Consider the following 20,968-nt stretch of genomic DNA (forward strand, 5'->3'; position numbering starts at 1 on the left):
CTTCTAGTCCACCTACTGCGTTGCACTCTATTGCTTCTTATGTGGCCTCAAGAGAAATATCATGAATTGGACCAGGACAACTTGTAGTCATAGACAAAACCTAAAACTTGGTTTAAATCTATCTTGATACCTATTGCATGCCTGCACCTTAGTTTCTGAACATAATTGGAAAAAAAGGTATGCAAGTGGGCTCATTTTAGATGTATGACCACGAGCCACACATGGACTTACAGTGCTGCCTGGAAGTTCTATTATTATAGTTCCCAAAGGTCAAATCATACTTCCATTATCTAACATGACTATGTCACACTGTTGCCTCCTGCCTCAAAACTCCAATACCTTTTTCCCACTTCTTACTTTTGTTGATGACTACCTCTTTTTTTCACTGAAAAGTCCCCAGAACGAGTTTTAACTTCCACATCTTTCACCACCACATTTTCCAATCTCATTGCATCTGCACCCATATAGTCTGCCTTCTTTCCAGTTATAATAGACTAGAGGCCCGGTGCACAAATTCATGCATGGGTAAAGTCCCACTGGGTGGACTGCAGGGATCGGGCTGAAACCCGCAGTCCAACACTGCCTGTAGCTCCTACCTGCTATGCATGCTCATCCTGGCTCCACTGTGCCTGCCGAGGGCTCGTGCCTAATCAGTCCCGATCTGGAGAGGCTCTGGCTGCTGCAGCAGTGCTCACCAACCATAAGCCCTGCATCTGGTGCCCTCCCAAGGTGAGTGGCCTGTGGGATAGGGCTGAAACTTGCTCTCCAACATCCCCTGAGGGGTCCCAGATTGTGAGAGGGTGCAGGCCAGGCTGAGGGACCCCACCGATGCACGATCGGGCTGGGGAGGGACCTAGGAAGGGCATGTCCAGCCCATCTCACTCAGTCCCAATCGGCTGGACCCCAGCAGCAAGCTAACCTACCAGTCGGAGCATCTGCCCCCTGGTAGTCAGTGCACATCATAGCGAGCGGTTGAGAAGCCTTAGCATATCATTAGCATGTTACGCTTTGATTGGTTGTTCGGTTGTTCTCCCATTTGGTCTATTTGCATATTACCCTTTTATTATATAGGATAAACTGACTGGCTCCTACCCTATACCCTTCTCACCACCTCAAGAACAATGCCTTTGTAATTGTCTCTCTTTTCTCCTATAGCTTCTATTTTGCTGTCATTTTCATCAGCTCACAAACATGCTATAATAAATAGCTCCAATCATAAAAAATCTCCCTTGTTTTAACATTCCCTCACAATTTCATCATTTCATTTTACAGCCAGTCTTGGAAAATATTGCCTATACAGCCTTCACTTCTTTCCTTCCAACTGATCGTTGACCACTAAATGTGTTTTTTGTCATAAGGACTCCACTGAAATGTGCCTTTTTAAGTCCCTTCCACATTACCAAATCCAATGTCAGTCCTTGATTTACTTGAGGAAAAAATATTTCTTGAGCTCTTAGCTTTATCTGTCAAAGTTGATCATTTTCTCTTTCATGAAACACTTTCTTCACTTGGCTTCCAGTACTGGTTTTGCTTCCCTTAATGGCTGCCTGTTCTGAGTCTACTTTACTGTTTTCTTGTTCCATATTTCTATATGTCACAATGCCCGAGAGTCAATCCTCATAGGCTTTCTCCTCTCTACCTAGATTCTATAAATGATTTCATTGTTTTAATACAATCTATCAGCTAATACCTTCCTATTGTTTCCAGCTCCAATCTTCCCCTGAATTCTAGTCTCATGTCTATTGCCTATTCTTGGATTTCTAATAGAGATCTCAAAATGACCCCTGGATTCTTCCCTCCCCCAAACATGTTCCTTCTCTAGTGTTTTCCATCTCAGTAAATATTTCCCATCACAATAAATGGCACTGTTATAGACTGAATGTTTGTGTCCCTCTCAAATTCATATATTGAAATCCTAACCCCCAATATGACGGTGGGGCCTTTGGTAAATGATTTGGCTATGCGGGTAGAACTTCATGAATGGAAGTTCTATAGTGTTCTTATAAAAGAGACCCCAGAGAAGCCCTTCAACCCTTCTGTAATATGAGGACACAGCAAGAGTATAGCTGTATATGAAATAGGAAATGAGCCCTCACCAGATACCAAATCTGCCAACACCTTGACCTTTGACTTCCCAGCCTCCAGAACTGTGAGAAATAATTTTTTGTTGTTTATAAGCCAGCAGTCTATGACATTGTTATAGCAGTCTGAACAGACTAACACAGGCACTCACTCATCTAATTACTGTCACTGATACGCTCCAGATTCCAGACACAATGACCTCTCAACTGGATTACTACTGTAGCTTCCCATTTTGTCTTCCACCTTTCATTCTTATCTCTCTATAGTTCATTATCCTAGAATTTCCAGGATGACCCTTATAAAAATATGACAGTGTTTATCATTCCCATCTTCAAAACCTCCCAGTGGTTTCCAATCACTTAGAATAAAATATAAAGTCTTTATCGTGACCTATAAAGCCCTTTACTTTATGGCAGGGGTCCTCAAACTTTTTAAACAGGGGGCCAGTTCACTGTCCCTCAGACCGTTGGAGGGCCGGACTATAGTTCAAAAAAAAACCATGAACAAATTCCTATGCACACTGCACATATCTTATTTTTAAGTAAAAAAACAAAACGGGAACAAATACAATATTTGTATTTGCATGTGGCCCGCGGGCCGTAGTTTGAGGACCCCTGCTTTATGGCCTCTGGCTATTTCTCTGACCTCTTTTTTTTCTACTAGCTCTGTTTTTTACTAATCTCAAAACACAGGTGTCCTGTTCTTCCTTTTGCACAACAAATATGTTCCTACTTCATGGCCTTTGCACTTGACATTCCCCCCTTTCTCAGGTAGTCTTCCCCAATATCTTCACATGACTCATTCTCTAACTTCATTCAGGTCCCTGTTCAAATGTCACTTTTCGTTGAGGTCTTCTTTGACCACTCTATCTTAAATGGAATCATCCATAATTGTATTTTCATGCACTGATTAATTTTGTTTTTATAACACCACTAACTGATATTAAACTATACATCCATTAATCAACTATGTTTATTTTGTTCATTCCTGCATCTACAGTGTACAACAGGGATTTAACTTAGTAGGTCCTCAAGTAAATGCTGTTGAATTAATTAATTAATAACTTCCCAAACAACCTTGGTAAAGAGGACCTTCTGTTCTTGTCGTAATAGGGCCTATTCAGTGTGTGGAGGAAAGGTGGTTGGGAACATTTATTTTCTTTGAGTAGCGCATTCATCTCAAGTCATAATTGGAAAGTCTAGGCACAGCAAGCTTCACTTACAAGGATCTTTTGAAATTAATTAAAATATGTATACAATAAAATCTAGAATGCCTGTGCATTCCCAATTTAAGGAGTAGATTTTCTGATTCCCACTTGATACAACTTACTATCTGAATGTGTTCTGTGGCTATACTATTTAAAATTTATTTTACAGGATGTATTTCAAACCATTTCTGATTTGGATTTTAAACAGCAGTTCTGTGTTTAAATGAAGAAATGTCTGACCTAGTACCTGATAAAAAGAATTTCTCAGTAATAAGTCAGAAACCTTTTAAAGACATATTTGTCATGTTGATTAGACTGGTAGGAATGTTTGAAGATGTTTTCATTCTGCTAAGTAGAACCACTATGATTTCCTCCTCTATGTTCTGTTTGCTTTGCACCCTAGGGATTTTTCCCCCCACAAGACTAATTGAGGGTTTTTCAAGTAGACTTCAATATTGGTGCTTTTTCTTCAATTCACAGGGGAGAATAGTTAGACTAATAGATGGGAGTTTTTCAATCTTATAATTCCATCCATAAATTTTTCTCACACTGGCTGCTGGGAATGCTAGCAGATGACAAAAGTTATTGAAGTGGCAGCAAATGCAGACTAGTGAGACAATTTAGAAACTCTTTATTCACATGTGTGGTTGTGGTTGTATATTGCAAACATATGCCATATTTACTTTCAGTAAAACTGCTCCTAGTTCACAAGATTGAGTTGTATATGTCAGAATTTCATAGTGTTTCTCAAAGGGCACTATGATTCCCAGATGCTTCACCATCTGAATCAGACTGACAGAGAAATAAACTAAAACTTACTGAGAGCATACTTTATCCTCTTATTTAATTTTTATTAAATGTTTAAATTACTTATGAAAACCACATTTAATAGATGTGAAAACTGAGGTTTTAGGAGAATGAATTACCTGTTTCAAGTTACACAGGAGCTATGGATACAAAATCCAGTGTGCAAATACATGTTGATACGAATCTGTACCAAATTAGCAGTTACTTTATGAAACTGGCATGTAGACACCAGTACAATGCCAAAGTTGTGTACTTAGTACTCTTTTCTTAAACTTAGTATTTCAGAAATACAAAAAAAGAAAATGAATACCTCTGTATCAACTACCTAAATTAAGAAATAAAATATAAAACAACAGAAATTTTTAGATGTCCATTCCCATATTTCCCCCAGCCTAAAATATGGGTTTATTATTCCCATGAATGTCTTTTGATTGGGATTATATTGAATTCTTAGATTGTTTGGGGACAATTAACATATTTATAATCATTGAGTCTTCTCCACAAATGTGGTATTTCTCACCATTTCTTTGGGTTTTCCTTAATGTCATAATAGTTTATAATTTCTCCATAAATGTTATATACATTTTTTGTTAGCTCTATTACTTAGAATCTTTTTAAATTGCTGTTAAAATGACATCTTTAAAAAATTACATTTTCTAACTTTGTTACTGATAGAAATGCAATAGATTCTAACATACTGATCTTATCTTTAGTAAATCTGCTAAACTTTCTTATCAATTCTAATAATTTTTCTATAGGTTATCTTTGATTTTCTGTTTAGATAATTATATATTCTATATATAGTGATAGTTTCAGTCCTTACTTTCCTATTTTAATGAATTTTATTTTTTCATTAAATTCTTGTCTTAGCATACTGAATAGAATCTCCAGTGAATTGTTGAAATGAAGTAAAAATAATGGTATTCTTGTCTTGATCCTTATTTTAAAAATATTCCTGCTAACATTAAACCATTAAGTCTAATGTTTACTTTGGAAGTTTTTCGTAGACACTCTTAGGTTAAGAAATTCTTTTGTATTGCTAGTAAGAGATTCCTAAGTCATAACTACATACTGAATTCTATCAAATGATTCTTCTGCTTCTGTTGAGACTATAATACATTTTCTCCTTCATTTGCTTATTGTGTTGAACTACGTAATAGATTTTCCTAATGGTAAGCCAACCTTGTGAAACAGGATTTTTAAATGGAACTATTTCATTCTCAGTTTTGGCTGAGGCCCTAAGACAATAAACAGCACATTCCAATGTGAGGTGTGAGACCACCATGATAGTCCTGTAAAGAAGATAGTTGCAAACTTATTTTGTGACCCTTAGCTGACCACCAGTTCCCATATCTAAAAGAAGCTGGAGAGGCCAAGTAAAAGACTGGAAAATAGGAGAGGAATTGGAAGAAAGCTGTAGGCGTTTTGCACATCAAAAGTTCTCCCAGTGGAAGGGTCTGGGAGCAAGGCTCACATTCACCTTAAGCCTGGGAAAAGAAGCTTCAATGGAACCACTCAAAGGTTTGATATGTGTCACCCAGATCTCAGGAGACAGTACATTGGTTATTGATTCTGCTTTAGAATATAAAGGACAGGAAGTTCTCAAAAAAGCCCTTAACAGTACCCCATAAGGAAACAAAGTGGTTTTAAATATCAGCTAGGCTCAGAGAATGCTGATGCTGATTCATGAAAGTATTAATCAACAAAAACAATATTTTCCACTTCTCACCTATCCCCTCCTATGGTGCAATTCTAGAGAGATCACAAATCCTCATAAGCAATGTGGCAGAGAAGGGTTAGAAACACTGTATGGATAAAGTGAGTAGATACTGGCCACATCCCCTTTCTCACTTCAGCTACCCAGTCCACAGTAGGCCTAAGAAAAAAAGTTGAATAAGATATAACTTTAAAGAAATATTAAAGTTTAATTATTGATACTTCAATTAAACTGAGACTCTTCTGTGACAAAACATGACCAAAATACACAAAAGTCATAGAGCTGTCTTAGCTTTGATCCAAGAGAAAAGAAGATCTAATCCCACAGAGTGTACTTAAATTGGCAGCAGGGAAATCAAAGTTGTTTTCTGATTATACCCCATGAGTCCTACTTATTCAATTTACTACTTACACTTTTATGATTGAGTTAAACCTAACCTGGTTGTGTTGCATATTTTAAGCCAATCAGAAAGAATATATGCACCCCTATGTTCATAGCAGCACTACAATAGCTAAGATTTGAAAACAGAACAAGTATCCATCAGTAGATGAATGGTTAGAAAAGCTGTAGTATATTTACACAATAGAATACTAAATCAGCTGTAAAAAAAGAGGGATTTCTAACCCTTTGGGACAGCATGGATGGACCTGGAGAATATTATGCTAAGGTAAATAAGCCAATCTGAGAAAGACAAATATCACATGATCTCACTTATTTGTGGAATCTAATGAACAAAATGAATGGACCAACAAAATAAGACCCGAGGCATGGAGGCATGGAACAGACTGACATACCTCAATGTGGGGATGGGGGACAAGAAGACATAAACCAAAAAACTTATATGCTTATATGCATATCCCATGGACATGGGTAATAAGGTGGTGAAGACCTGGGGAGGAGGTGGGGTAGAGGAGGGAAATGGGAGACATCTGTAATACTATCAGCAATAAAAAATATCTATTTTTAAAAAGCCCTAGGCAACAAAGAATCTACTATCTGTCTTTACATATTTCCTTATTCTGTAAATTTCATATAAATAAAATCATACAATATGTGATCTTCTGTGACTAGCTTTTTTCACTTACTGTAATGTTTCAAGGTTTATCCAAGTTGTAGCATGTATTTGAACTTTCGTACTTCATTTATTTCCATTGCTGAATAATATTTCATTGCTGGTGTATGACTATAACATCAAAGTCTTTTAAACTGTGTTGTTCAATTCTGTGTGCTGCTTTTCAGAACAAACTCTCCAGACCCAAAAGGTATTCGAATTTGCCACCCAGCAAGAAAACATCTTCAGGTAAAATTCACCCATACTATACTAATAAAAGCCTAGGTGGTCCTCGTGCCCTCACATGTGATGTCATCACAAGATGGCCGCCACAACATGGCTGTGCCCACAGTGGAGGGAGGGGCCCGGTGGCCACTCCGCGTAGTGAGGCCTAGGGGTCCCGCGGCTCCACGTGGCATGGAGGAGGCTGGTCTCGGCGTCTCTGCTGCCTTGCGCAAAGGAAGCAGATTGGGCCAGCATGGGAGGGCAGTTGGGGGTGACTGGGTCGGCAGGGGAGGGCAGTTGGGGGTGATCAGGCCAGCAGGGGAGCAGTTAGGCTTCAATTAGGTTGGCAGGGGAGTGGTTAGGGGGTGATCAGGCTGGCAGGCAGAAGCAATTAGGGGCAATCAGGCAGGCAGGCAGGCGAGCAGTTAGGAGCCAGCGGTCCCGGATTGTGAGAGGGATGTCCAACTGCCGTTGAGCCTAAACCGGCAGTCTGACATCCCCCGAGGGGTCCCAGATTGGAGAGGGTGCAGGCCGGGCTGATGGACACCCCCCATGCACAAATTTCATGCACCAGACCACTAGTACGAATATAATCACAAATTAACTTGAACATTTATTGAGGACTTCCTATCTTAGTTTGGACTCCCATAGGAATAGCCCTTGACACAAGAATTTGAGTGCAAATGGTTTATTTGGGAAGTGATCCTAGGAAACACTAATGGGGATTGGGGAATGGGAAGTGAGCCAGGGAAGAGAAGGCACCTAATATAAGACATGTTTTTTAAGCAAGTGACACTGTGGGCAACTATAGCTTAATTGCACTGAGGGTCTCTGGAAATTAGTGTAGAACATGCATCTAACTCAGTTATTCCAAGTGAGGGGAAAGCAAGCTGGGGTTTTAACCCATCAACTCTGTCAATCAGCCATTAGTTGTGGACTCCTCACAGAGAGTGCTATTTCCCTGCCCTTCTGCCCTGTCATTTGCTACAGAGCACAATAGGCTATAATGGCAAAAGAACTCCCTTATGCAAATTGATGGCAACTGAAGGTCAGGCTGGTGTGCTTAGAAGGGGTAGGTGCTGAGGAGATGAGGGGTTATGGACAGTGTCTGCTGTAAATATAACAAATATTAATTGAATTTTTCCTATGTGCCAAACAGTGTTCTAGACACTGAGGATACAGTTGAGAACAAAACAGCAAAAACTCTACCCTAAGGTAATTTGTATTCAGGTGAGAGAGGAACAGTAAACAACATAGATAAACTATAATCTGCTGGAAGAGGATGAGTACTAGGGTGAGGAGTGAGATAAAGAATCTGGGGAGTGTCCTGCTAAATAAGGTGGTCGCTGGAAAAGTAACATGGGAGCAGAGCTCAGGAGTTCTATTTACTCTCCAGTTCCCCCTTAAAGATGCTTTAAGATAATCACCAAGTTTGAAGGTTTTAAAAATCAATTCCATATCCAACATTCCAGAGGAATGTTGAAATGGAATTTCCATTGCTGAAAGACTCTCAGCAATGTTTCCCACTAATTAACCTATGAGATGGAGACAGATAGGAAAACATTAGAAAGGGAAAATGTGAAGCTGGGAAGCAATTCCCTCCCCCTCAATCACTGCCACCATCCTATGTACCTATAAATGCATCTTTACTGAAGCCTCCCCATGGATAGTGTACTCGTTCCAGAGTTTCTCCTGGCACCAGCAGCAGGCACCCACTGAGAGAATAACAAGCAGGTGCCTCTGAGGAAAGCCTCAGTGAGTGGAAAAATCCTTACTGTGTGTAGAATCCATATGAAAGCAGTCTCTCTTCCTCTCCAAACAATTCTTGTTTGCTAAGGTGATGTTATGTTTCAAATGGTGTGTTTGTTCCTGGCCATGGGCGGTGGGGGCGGGGGGGGGTGGCTCATAAATTCTCATGGCTCATAAATCTACTGGGCTGCAATGTATAAATGTGTAAATGAAAAAAACTCCAGGGACCTCCCCTTGCCTCCATAACCTAATACAAATTCTTTAGCACTCTGTTCTGCCTACTTTTCCAGTCTTATCTCTGGCTGTCTCCCAAGCTGCTACTCGGTTGGAGATGGGGAGAATGCTGCTGATACACAGGGCCATCCTCAGCTTTTGGAATGCACCGCCTCTGTAAAACCTTCCAAAATTATCCTACCCTACTCTTCATGCTTCTTCTCATACACTTATCAAGCAGAATTAGCCTCTCCCATTCTTTGAAAGCATCTTTATAATAGCATTTAGCAGTTAGCTCATTGTGCTGAAATTAATTTTACACTTTTGTTATAGCAACTAGGCTGTGAACATTCCCATCCATATTTTGGCAATCAAGTCCTTCTGAAGTCTACTCCTTCCTTCTTATCCCAGCTCATCACTTACTTTTTACTGCAACAAGCCCTCTGGCTGGCCAGTCTTTTCATTGTCCCTTTCATTTCTATCAACTTGAACACGCTATGCTCATTACTACCTTGTATTGTGGGCCACAACTAACTACCTTGGAGAATGTAGCTCAGGTCTGAAGCCAGAATGTACTTTCTACTTCTTTACTCCAATTTCAGACCTTGGGACCCACACAATGGAACTGGGTCAAGCAGTTGAGACCCTTAGATAAACTCTTAGTGGAACTTGGCATTCCTCATACCCTTGCAAACACAGATGGGCAAAGAGAAAAAAGGTTAGTGATCCCGAATCCACCAGTGCAGTCCTGTAGAGAAGCATGGACCCAAGGATGTCATTCACAGTCCAAGCATTCCACCACTTAGGTGAATAATTTTTGTTCCCACAGAGAAAACTATGAGAGATGAGTAAAGAAGAATTGAAACATTCTCTTCATTACACTCAACAGAGTAAATGCTTCCACTTCATGGGCTGAGGCAAGCATGTGAACAGACAAAATGATTCCCCCTCACCTGTACATGGTTTTACTCATTACTTCTCTTATCCAGAAAATCATCCTCCTTCCCCTCTGCTTTTACAAACCTTCTCATCCATCAAGTCTGAGTTCAAATTTATCTTTTCCCTGAAGCCATCTCTTATCACATAAGCCTACATTTTCTTTCTCTTAAATTTTGAAGGGGTGTTCAAAATTGGTTACTTAGTTACATGTAGTTTTGTTTTATTTGCTATTGGTTTCATATGTGTGAGCTTATATCTCCGATGGGATGCTATGCTCCTTGAAGGCTGTTACAATACCTGATTCACCTTCCATCTCAGAACACCCAACAGTGCTTTGTACAGAGTAGATATTCAACAGTTAGTTGTGGAAAGTGGTGGAATGAAATGGAATTGAATATAATGAAAAAGAATGGGTTATAATAGAATGGGATGATGGCATAAAATTGCATAGAGACTGGGAATGGGAAGCTGGATTAAAACACAGAAAGCCTGGAATTTAATCAAGTACATACTGAATGTTTTATTATGAAAATATAATCAGTCATTGAAAACTATGATTTCATGGAGTCTTGTAGGAGCCCAAACGTCATGTATTCATCAGCATTCATCCAAGGATTGCAGAAGCAGAATGTTTGAAGTTCACCATGCCCACTTCCTTACAATTGAGTAAGGCTGTACCCTGTCCTCCCAAGACAAAAACCTCCCATCCTGATGTCAAAGGTGTTTTGGTATTGAGAATCTGCCTCGTGACCCAATGTGCTTTCTGTCCAGAGAATTCAAACCATTTTACAAACAATGCCTTATTCTCCAAGGACTAAGATCAAAGACAAGTTTTCATGCCCACTCCCTGTAACTCCTGAAACTGACTCCGATGAAAATTGAGAAACTGAAGAAGCTTATCTTTGGGGTATCTTCATTCTTCCAAACAGGCTTCTTCCTTTCTCTCAAATACTATCCCCACTTCAAGCACCAGTTGATGATAAATGAGGGGTTGAATGGGGCTTTTTTGGTATCCTTCCTATCACATCACAAAGGCCTCAATAAGATCTTACAAGAAAATATAGGTGAGCTAACTTAACTGAGGAAAAAAAGGTGCAGAGAAAAGCCTAGAACAAGATTCTAAGTTTTTCATAAATGCCATCAGCCTCAACGTGACAAAACACACACTTTTGCTGTACTACTGTTATACTCATGCAGTTTCTGTTTATATATATCAGGTCAGAAACTATTTTGCAGTTTTCTTCTGGTCTAACAAAATAATTACAATGCAATTCTAAACAGCAAGTATATAGCTCCAGATTTAAATTTTTTTCAGAATAAATTTAAGTTTCAAATGCTATATTGGCAATCTTGAAGTATCAGCAAAGGCTAGAATGAGATATAAAATAACAGTAATGGAAGACCTCCTAGGCAGAGAGAGGCTCACAACTATATTTATGACCCAGACAAACTGTGTTCTCTGGCTTTTCTGTAAGATACATGATTTCTTAGAACACACACACACTTCTGAATCTCTTTCACAATTAGGAATTCGATTTTCAGGGTGTTTTCAAATTACATGTAAACAAAATAATATGCTATGAAACAATCAAGATAGATTTTTAAAATAAAGAAACTACATAGTACTGCAACACTCACTTGCACCTTTGTACATAATATTTTGGAAATTAAAAAAATGGCCCAGCTGGTGTGATTCTGGTTAAATGTTGACCTATGACCCAGGAGATCACAGTTCAATTCCCGGTCAGGGCACATGCCTGGATTGGGGACTTGATCCCAAGTGTGGGGCTTGTAGGAGGCAGCCAATCAACGATTCTCTCTCATCATTGATGTTTCTATCTCTCTCTCCCTCTCCCTTCCTCTCTGAAGTCAATAAAAATACTTTTTAAAAAAGGAAATTAAAAAAATGTACCTTAGAATCCAGATTTTTGGCTGCAAAAACAATGGTGGTTTATGTTGCATAAGTACTGGGGACTAGTGGCCTGTGTCCTTCCAGGATCTTTATCTACCAACAGAGTGGTAGTCAATAGAGTAGTGTTTTGCAGCTAACATGGGTCAGTTGTACTAATGTAGATCAAGGAACACAAAATATATAAATAAGTTCTACAGGAGGAAAAGAACTAGAAAGGGCTTAACAATTATTCTTAACTAAATGTAGTGAAACAAAGAGGCTGTGAATTGCTATTATACCTGCAGAAATTATTTCTAGTTTATAAGTCATATGCCCATCTGAAGAGTGCTGTCTCCTCGTGGCCAGCAGTTGTTTATGTCAATGGGCTATAGAAACACAAGCCTGGAGGTATTCACCCCTACAATCTTTTGTCCCTCTATACACACATTCTCCCCCAAAAGTACTGTGGTCATCTACTCACTCAACAACATACAAATTCCAGTTGGGGACAGCCATCCAGGCAGAGCTATAGTGGGCATAAAAATATCTTGCCCAAAATAAACCAGTCAGAGAAAGGTAAGTATCACATGATCTCACTCATTTGTGGAATATAATGAACAACATAAACTGATGAACAAAAACAGATCCAGAGACAGAGAAGAATGGATCAGACCGTCAAACCTGGGGATAAGTACACATATGTAATAACTTAATCAATAAAAAATTACAAAAATATATAAAAATCATTCTTAGCTCATGATCCATACAAAAATAGGTCATAATTGGCCCAATGGCCATAGTTTGCCAACCTCTACTCTAGACTACCAGCTATCTAGTGTATTAGCCAGCTATTGACACATAATGCTATATAATAAACTACCCCAAAATTCAGTAGTTTACAACATTAAGCATTTCTTCTCCTGCTCACAGGTCTGTAAATCATTCTAGAGAAACTCTGCTCATTATCAGCCTAACATAATACAGGTGTGTCCTAATATTATTATACCCAGTCTCTGTTTTAAAGGGATTTTGACATGAGAGAATATTGCTATTTTGGAAAAACATATCCTATTTAAAAAGAAAAGTCACTAAAGTTGAGAGTTTTCTCAATGAGAAAAGAGGCATCATGCTACATAAATTTCTTCTATACTTGCCATCTGATTTATTGTAAATAATAAAGTAGCTAATATTTATTAGCATATACTATGCAATAGGCACAATTCTAAGCCCTGTAAACATATTAACTTGTTTAATTCTCAAAAGTATTATTACCAAACTAAGGCAACTTGTCAAGGTCATGTGCTAGGAAATGGAAGAGTCTATGAATCACCCAGGTTGTACGCCCCCCAAGATTTCCTTCAGGCCTATGATAAACTTCATGGCACTTCTGCTGTGTAGAATAACAAAATAAATCAAAACAGGAGTCTGTATGCAGATTTTTAAGTCTTAAAATTATTTTTTCATAAAACACCCTCCTGGAGTGCAAGACAAGTGTTCTTATGAATTAGACTTACCATGTTCATAAAACTCACATTGTGAAATCAGTTTATAAAGCCTTTGAGATACTTAAATAAAAGAATGGATGCATAATCATCAGCCATTTTTGTTATGTTAACCAATCAGGTCTGCCGAAGGCTGATTATTTTAGACATGCACATGTGTTGAACACTGAAACACATCTGGCTTTAGCCATTTGAATGTAAATGACTTAAAGAAAATCACTTCTATACTTTTTATGAGAGTGTATATTGGAGTTAATTTTCTTTGAGAAATAATAGACAGAGTAAACTATGTAAAATGCACTAATCTTAAATGTGCAGCTTGGTAATTTTTACCGTATAAGTACACATTCCCCCCAACCTTCCTTCTCTCCTTCCTATAACCATCACCTAGATAAAGATATAGAATATTTCTAGTACCTTCCCAATGCTCCCTCCTTCCTCTTCCCATTCTGCACTCCCATACACACCACCCCAGGTAACCAGTTTTTGGTCTCCTCACTTTCTCAGCTGTTCGCCTCTTCTTGAATTTGACATAAATGGAATTGTAGATATATACTCCTTTATGTTTGGGTTCTTTCACTCAACATAATATATGTGGGGTTCATTCATGTTGTTATATGTACCAGTAGCTTGTTCTTTTTATTGCTGTGTAGTTTTCCATTGTATCAATATACTACCATTTGATTATCCATTCTTCTGCTGACAAGCATTTGGTTTGATTTTAGCTTTGGCTATTTGAATAAAGCTCTTATGAATATTCTTACATATGTCTTTTTGTGAAAATATGTACTCATTGTTATTGGGTATATTGAAGTATGGAATTGCTGGGTCATAGGGTAGGCGTGTGTTTATCTTTAGTAGAGTTTTCCAAAGTGATTATGTAGAGTTACATGTTGAAATACCTAAGTAAGATCTGTAACACTGCTTAATGGTAGTTCTCTTTTTAATGGTTCAGTTGTAAATAAAGTTTTTACATTACACACAAAATCATGTTAAAACACAATCTTTTAATGCAATAAAACTTTGAGTTTTGGTGCAAATACTACATTTGGCAAACATGCTTATTTATTCTATACTAGAGGCCTGGGGCATGAAATTCCTGCATGGGGCGGGAGGGGTCCCTCAGCCTGGCCTGCGCCCTCTTGCAATCCGGGACCCCTTGGGGGATGTCCAACTGCCGGTTTAGGCCCTATCCCGCCTAAACTGGCAGTCGGACATCCCTCTCGCAATCCGGGACCACTGGCTCCTAACCCCTGGCTTGCCTGCCTGCCTGATCACCTTGAACCACTCTGCCTGCCTCATCGCCCCTAACCACTCGCCTGTCTGCCTGATCACCCCTAACCACCTCTCCCTGCCTAATCATCCCTAACTGCTCACCTGCCTGCCTGATCACCCCTAACTGCCTCTGCCTTGGCCCCACCACCACGGCTTTCATCCAGGAGGATGTCCGGAATGATGTTCAGAAGGTTGTTCGGTCTAATTAGCATATTATACTTTTATTATTATAGATAACATGTCTTCATCTTCTCATTACATGCCTGATTTGAAATGAACCTCAAAAAGTTGTGTTTATTTATTGATTCTGGATATAATTGCATAGCAATCAGTTTTCTGAGCCTGAGCTAAATTCCCCTAGAACTTTTCTGTGTGGTCCATCAGTCTGTGCTCTAGATCCATTCTACAAATGTAAGAGGGATGACACCAGGAATTTTCAGGAAGAGTGTGTTCCATTTAGTTGGAGAGCAAAATCCCCTGCAGTTGCTGAATTAGACCTGGAGACCCCAAACTGAAGTAAGTTGTGAAATTTTCAGCTTTCCCCATGTTGTTCTTTAGGATGTGCTGTTTGGCTAGGTTAGGAAAAGCAAGAAGTGGGCAAAAGTCAGGACCTGAACGAAGATTCATGCTAAAGAGGAAGTAAAAGATATGGGTGTCAGAGCAACCAGGAAGGCCTAACAGTGTAAAAAAATCATGCCAAACTCAGTAGTGGTAATGACTACTGCCATTTAGATTATCAGTCACTACTACAGACCTTTTGGTTTACCCTAGGTCCTACTTTTCTTTTTTTTAAAAATTATCTTTATTGCTGAAAGTATTACAAATGTCCCCTTTGGGTTTTTTTTTCTACCATTGAGCCCCTTCATCCCTCACCCATCCATCCCAGGCCTTCACCACACAATTGTTTGTGTTGAAGGGCTATGCATATATGCATATAAATTCCCAGGTTAATCTCTCTCCACCCATCCTCCCACCTCTGCCTTCCCTCTAAAATTGGCTCTTCTCTCATCAACTTTCAATTACTGAAGCCCCAGCCTGCTTTAGAGTTAAGCCTACAAAGGTAACTAGGAGCCACACTTGTTCTTCCTAAGACAACCTAGGCTCCATTGAGTGTTAGGATTCTTCAGAAACAGTGTGGAAGCCCAATTCTCTTTTCTCCTTCAGATGTGGTTTACTAGATAGCTTTAATCCAAGTTTGGTCACTACTATGAATCCCTCCCCTTCTTCATTTAATGCTATGATTTACTCTACTTATATAAACAGAATGGGGTGATTATGATGCTGAAGGGCCATCAGTTAATTCACTCTAAGAAGTTTGGGAAGGCTGAAGATAAAGAATAGAACAGAGGTTAACACTTAGAGTTACAGAGCACAGGGATCCACTCATGGTCTGCAAACTAGGAAAACATGCAGATAGGTTAAGACACATTTCGGGATAGCAGCCAACAGGGGAACATATCTTAGCCCAAGTCAGGCTGAAGTTCAGTAAGCCAGTAGCCTCACCCAATTAAATCTGTAATAGTGAGAGTAAACTGGTAATTTCCATAATAATAATAATCCTATCTAATAATAGACAAACATGGTAATTGACCATACCTTTGCTACGCCTCCCATTGGCTAATCAGCATGATATGCAAATTAACCCAACCAAGACGGCGGCTGGCAGCCACGCAGCTGAAGCGAGCAGGACGCTTGCTTGTTCCAGTGATGGAGGAAGCCAAGGTTCCCCGCCTGCCGCGGCCCGGCTCTGAGCTCCAAAAGCAACAAAGTTTCAATTATAGAAGCTAAACAAACCCCAGATACCTGCTTTCAGCAGGCCGTGGCCTCAGAGCTGGAGCTAGCAGGAGCCGGCTCTCAGCTCCAGTGACGGCAACAAAGTTTCAATTATAGAAGGTAAATAAATCCCAGAATAAAAAAAAAGAAAAAAAAAGGAGAGGCTGGGAGCTTCAGTCGCTGGCCAGCCTGAAAACGGCCCTCAGCCCCCCTCACCCAGACTGGTCAGGCACCCCAGTGGGGACTCCCACCCTAAAGGGGGTGTGGCCAGCCTGAAAACAGCCATCAGTCCCTCATCCAGGCTGGCCAGGCACCCTAGTGGGGACCCCCACCCTGAAGGGGGTGTGACCAGCTGAAAACAGCCATCAGCCCCTCACCCAGGCTGGCCAGGCACCCAAGTGGGACCTGCACCCTGATCCAGATCACCCTTCAGGGCAAACCAGCCGGCCCCCACCCATGCACCAGGCCTCTATCCTATATAGTAAAAGGGTAATATGCAAACTGACCCTAACAGCAGAAAGACTGGGAATGACTGGTCACTATGACACACACTGACCACCAGGGGGCAGACGCTCAATGCAGGAACCACAAGCCAGGCTGATGGCTGCCAGTACAGCGGTGGTGGTGGGAGCCTCTCCTGCCTCCTCAGCAGCGCTAAGGATGTCTGACTGCAGTTTAGGCCTGCTCCCCCTTAGGTCTGCTCCCCGCTGGCAAGTGGACATCCCCCGAGGGCTCCCGGGTTTCCAGAGGGATGTCTGATTGCCAGCTTAGGCCCAATCCCCCGGGGAGCATGCCTGCCAGCAGGCGGTCATCCCCTGAGGGGTCCCAGACTGCGAGAGGGCACAGGCTGGGCTGAGGGACCCCCCCACAGAGTGCACAAATTTTTGTGCACTGGGCCTCTAGTAATAATAATAATAATACCACCAAAATATATTATGTAATGGCAATGGGCACTAAAATAGCAATGCCAGAAGAAAGTAAGGCACTGCAGAAGGATCAATGAAGTTGCAATAAATGTCAAAGACAAAGATAATAATAAATATCAAAGTAGGGAAGAACAATGATCAGTCACTCTGGAATGCGTTTGCTTATACTTCTCCATGAAGTAGTTAAAAGCAAATGAAAAAAAAACAAGCCCCCTAGTGAGAAATAAAGACTCATGCAAGAGAATACATGCATGTTTACTTTACCAATCAAGGAGAACATGTTATTTAAAGTAGGGTAATAATTAACTCTTGCAAATAGAATGTAAAAGTACACATAGTTCATGTATTTGCTGATTGTTCTTTAATTCAAAGGTGAGAAATCTTTATTTGAGAATAATTATAAAGATAAATTTGACAAAAGATGGAAATTGCTTAGATATGCATAGGATAAGGCTGACGTAGAGGTAAAAAATGAGTTTGTGGTTTAAATCAAATGAATGATACTACTTATAGGGGGTCAGAATAATAATAGCACTAGCCAGCATTTATTGATCATCTACTCTGTATCAGGCTAAGTACTTTACATAATTACATTATGTCATTTAATCCTCTAACAATCTTATGAGGATTAAATAGTGCAGATAAAGAAACTGAAGTGTAGAGAGGTTAAAATTTTGCCCAAGGTCACCTAGCTAGCAAGTGTTGGGAAAAGATTGTATAGGATATGTATGCAACTAGTTTATTACGCAGTCTGAACTCAAAAGAGAGTACCAAAAATTGTCTTTATTTTTCCTACCCACTGACTTAAAGCATTTGACCACAATCTCTTTCTCTAACCTTTTAAAAATTTTTGTAATATGTTTTTATTGATTTCATAGAGAGGAAGGAAGAGGAAGAGAGAGCTAGAAATATCAGTGATGAGAGATGATCATCGGTCGGCGCCTCCTGCATGCCCAACACTGGGGATCAAACCCACAACCCAGGCATCGGTCATGACCTCCTGATTCATGGGTCAATGCTCAACCACTTAAGCCACGCTGGCCTGGCTCTGTAACCCTTTTTGACATGTCAGGCAAATTCTAAGTTTTCCAGTCCTCTTCAATTATAAGAACAATTCCAGTAACTATAAATTGCTTTAGAATCTTAAAAGGTCTAAATCAAGTCTAAGCCAGTATAATCAAAACAATATCATATCCAAATCAAGCCTCCTTTCTCTCTCCAGTTCAAGCCTGACCCACAGCCCTACAGTGAGGATGGGGGATCACTTAGTCCATTCCATTATTAACTTCTCTACTAGCTTTCTTCTTTTCTCCCAAGCATCATAGATTACTCCAGCTGTGCCTTGCATTTGGAAGTCACAAGTAAGAAGCAGATTAGAGTATTTTTGGTAACATATGCTCTCAAATCCTACGGGACCCATAGCAAATCATCCTCAGAAATATCCTCATTCTGTGCTATTATAGGTCTGTGAATTTTGCAGCTCAGCAAACATCCAGTTGTGAGTAAGATGCCAATTTGCATTTTTTCCCTGACATCTCCAATGTCCTAGGTAGTACTCTCTCAAAGAAAACCCTAAGATAAAGATTCAAATGCAAGTAGTTTATTTGGAAGGTAATCCTAGGAAATATTGGCAGGAAAGAGGGGAAATGAGACTGGGAAAGAAAGGAATTCAATATATGGTGAGTGGTTAAGAAAGCTACATCAATGAATAATTGGGGCTGGAAAAACTCAAGAGCTGATGTAAAACATCTGCCTCAAAGTTAAACATGACTTGCAAGGGAGCTAAGGTATTTATACACAAATGCCAATCATTGGTTGAGGGCCATTCCTGGGATGTTAGTTTCCCAACACTTTCAGCATGCCCTGTGCTGAGGCAGAGAAGCCATCTGCAGCTTCAGAAAAAACACACAAAACAAACAAAACCACAAACCATCCAGATGAAGAGTACCAGATATTGGCAGTTGACAACAGGCCAGAGCACGAGAGAGAGAAAATTTCCGAATACTAGGTCAACAATTAATTAAAATCTTACAAATTCCCCTTCTTCACAGAACACCTTTCTTTAGTGAACTCAAATTGCTTAGTTTTCCATATTGGTTGCTTGGGGTCATGAAGGTAAGGGTCTACCTCTTGTTAAACCCTAAGAGGATGCCTGCCAGTATCTTGACTCTGGTGTTAAAATGGGGGATATTTAACACCTATTGTCCTCAGTTTTGGAACTTTAATGGAAATTCAAACAACAGAAGTCTTTTTCAACCTCATTATAGAGACTTTGTCACATAGAAGTAGTAGGACAAGCTGGACAGTGTTAAAAAAAGAGCAGAGAGCCAAAATATATGTGCAATGAAGTGCTACTTATAATTGTGAAAAATGAAAGCAACCGAAATGTCCACCAATGAAGGAAAGGTTAAATAGTTATATATGGTAGTATATCAAATACTTAATACTTTCAGAAAATGAGTCTGATGTATCTTAGAATGGCTGATAAGCAAAACATCAAACATCAAGTTATAAAATACATAATCATCTTAATAATCATATATATTTACATATGTACACACTCAACACACATGTCATTTGATACATATATTAAATTGTAAATATAAAACGCATTCCTGCTCCCTCCAGCAATCCGTTCCCCTTCTAAGGAGGGTTTTTATTTGTTTGTGTTTCTGAGAAAAAGAGAGAGAGAGAGAGAGAGAGAGAGAGATCATTGTGACTTTGAGGGAGATAATTGTTTAAAGAGAAATTTTTGGAAATGTTGCTATTTGTGTATGTGTTTCCTGGGGTGTCATTCTCTACTCCCCATTCTCTGTTCAAGAGGTCTTAGTAAAAGCATACATTAGAATTCAATGTATTAGAAAGCTAAATTTGGAATATTGTGAATATGACATTGTGATAAGACCAGTTTAAGGTAGTAGCAAAAAGGCTTGGTTTCATTTGCAGGATAATAAAGAGTCTCATTTCACATAAGCTAGAGTATATACATTTATCATATGTATTTTATATGCACAGAAAATATCTTTTAAAAACATCCAACAAACTGTTGATAGACAGAATGGCTATTTCTGGATAGTTAGGTTGGGTGGGAATGCGGGAGAGAAATGGAAATTTATAGTTTCATGTTACATATTTCTTCCATACAATGTGATTCACAACACTATACTCCTTTTATAATAAAAAAATAACAAAATAGAAAAAACATGACCCATTCGGGGATCAACTGGTAGAGCAGTTGTATGGCTAGATGTTAAGTTCTGAGATGGGAGGAATGTTTAGAGATGAAATGAAAACGGTGAGCTAAAAGTAGATTCCATGCCTTCATCTGCCTCATGAAGGACTTTGAACTTAACTATGTTGGCAATAGAGGATCTTCAGAGGATATTTTGTCCTGAAAAGACTTGATCGGTGTTGTGCTTTAGATAGAGGACACACTTTCTTTTCATAACGATTTTCTAACATAATTTAACTCGCTACCTTTTCCAAATCTTGTTTTCTTATTTTTTGTTTTGTTCTGGGTTGTTGAAGTGATTATCTTAACATTAACTTGTTGGACAGAAATAAACTAATATGTGCAGTAAATCCTTTGGAAACTGAAAGGAAATATATGA

Source organism: Myotis brandtii, unplaced genomic scaffold (genome assembly GCF_000412655.1).
Source record: "Myotis brandtii unplaced genomic scaffold, ASM41265v1 scaffold326, whole genome shotgun sequence".
Lineage (NCBI taxonomy): Eukaryota > Metazoa > Chordata > Mammalia > Chiroptera > Vespertilionidae > Myotis > Myotis brandtii.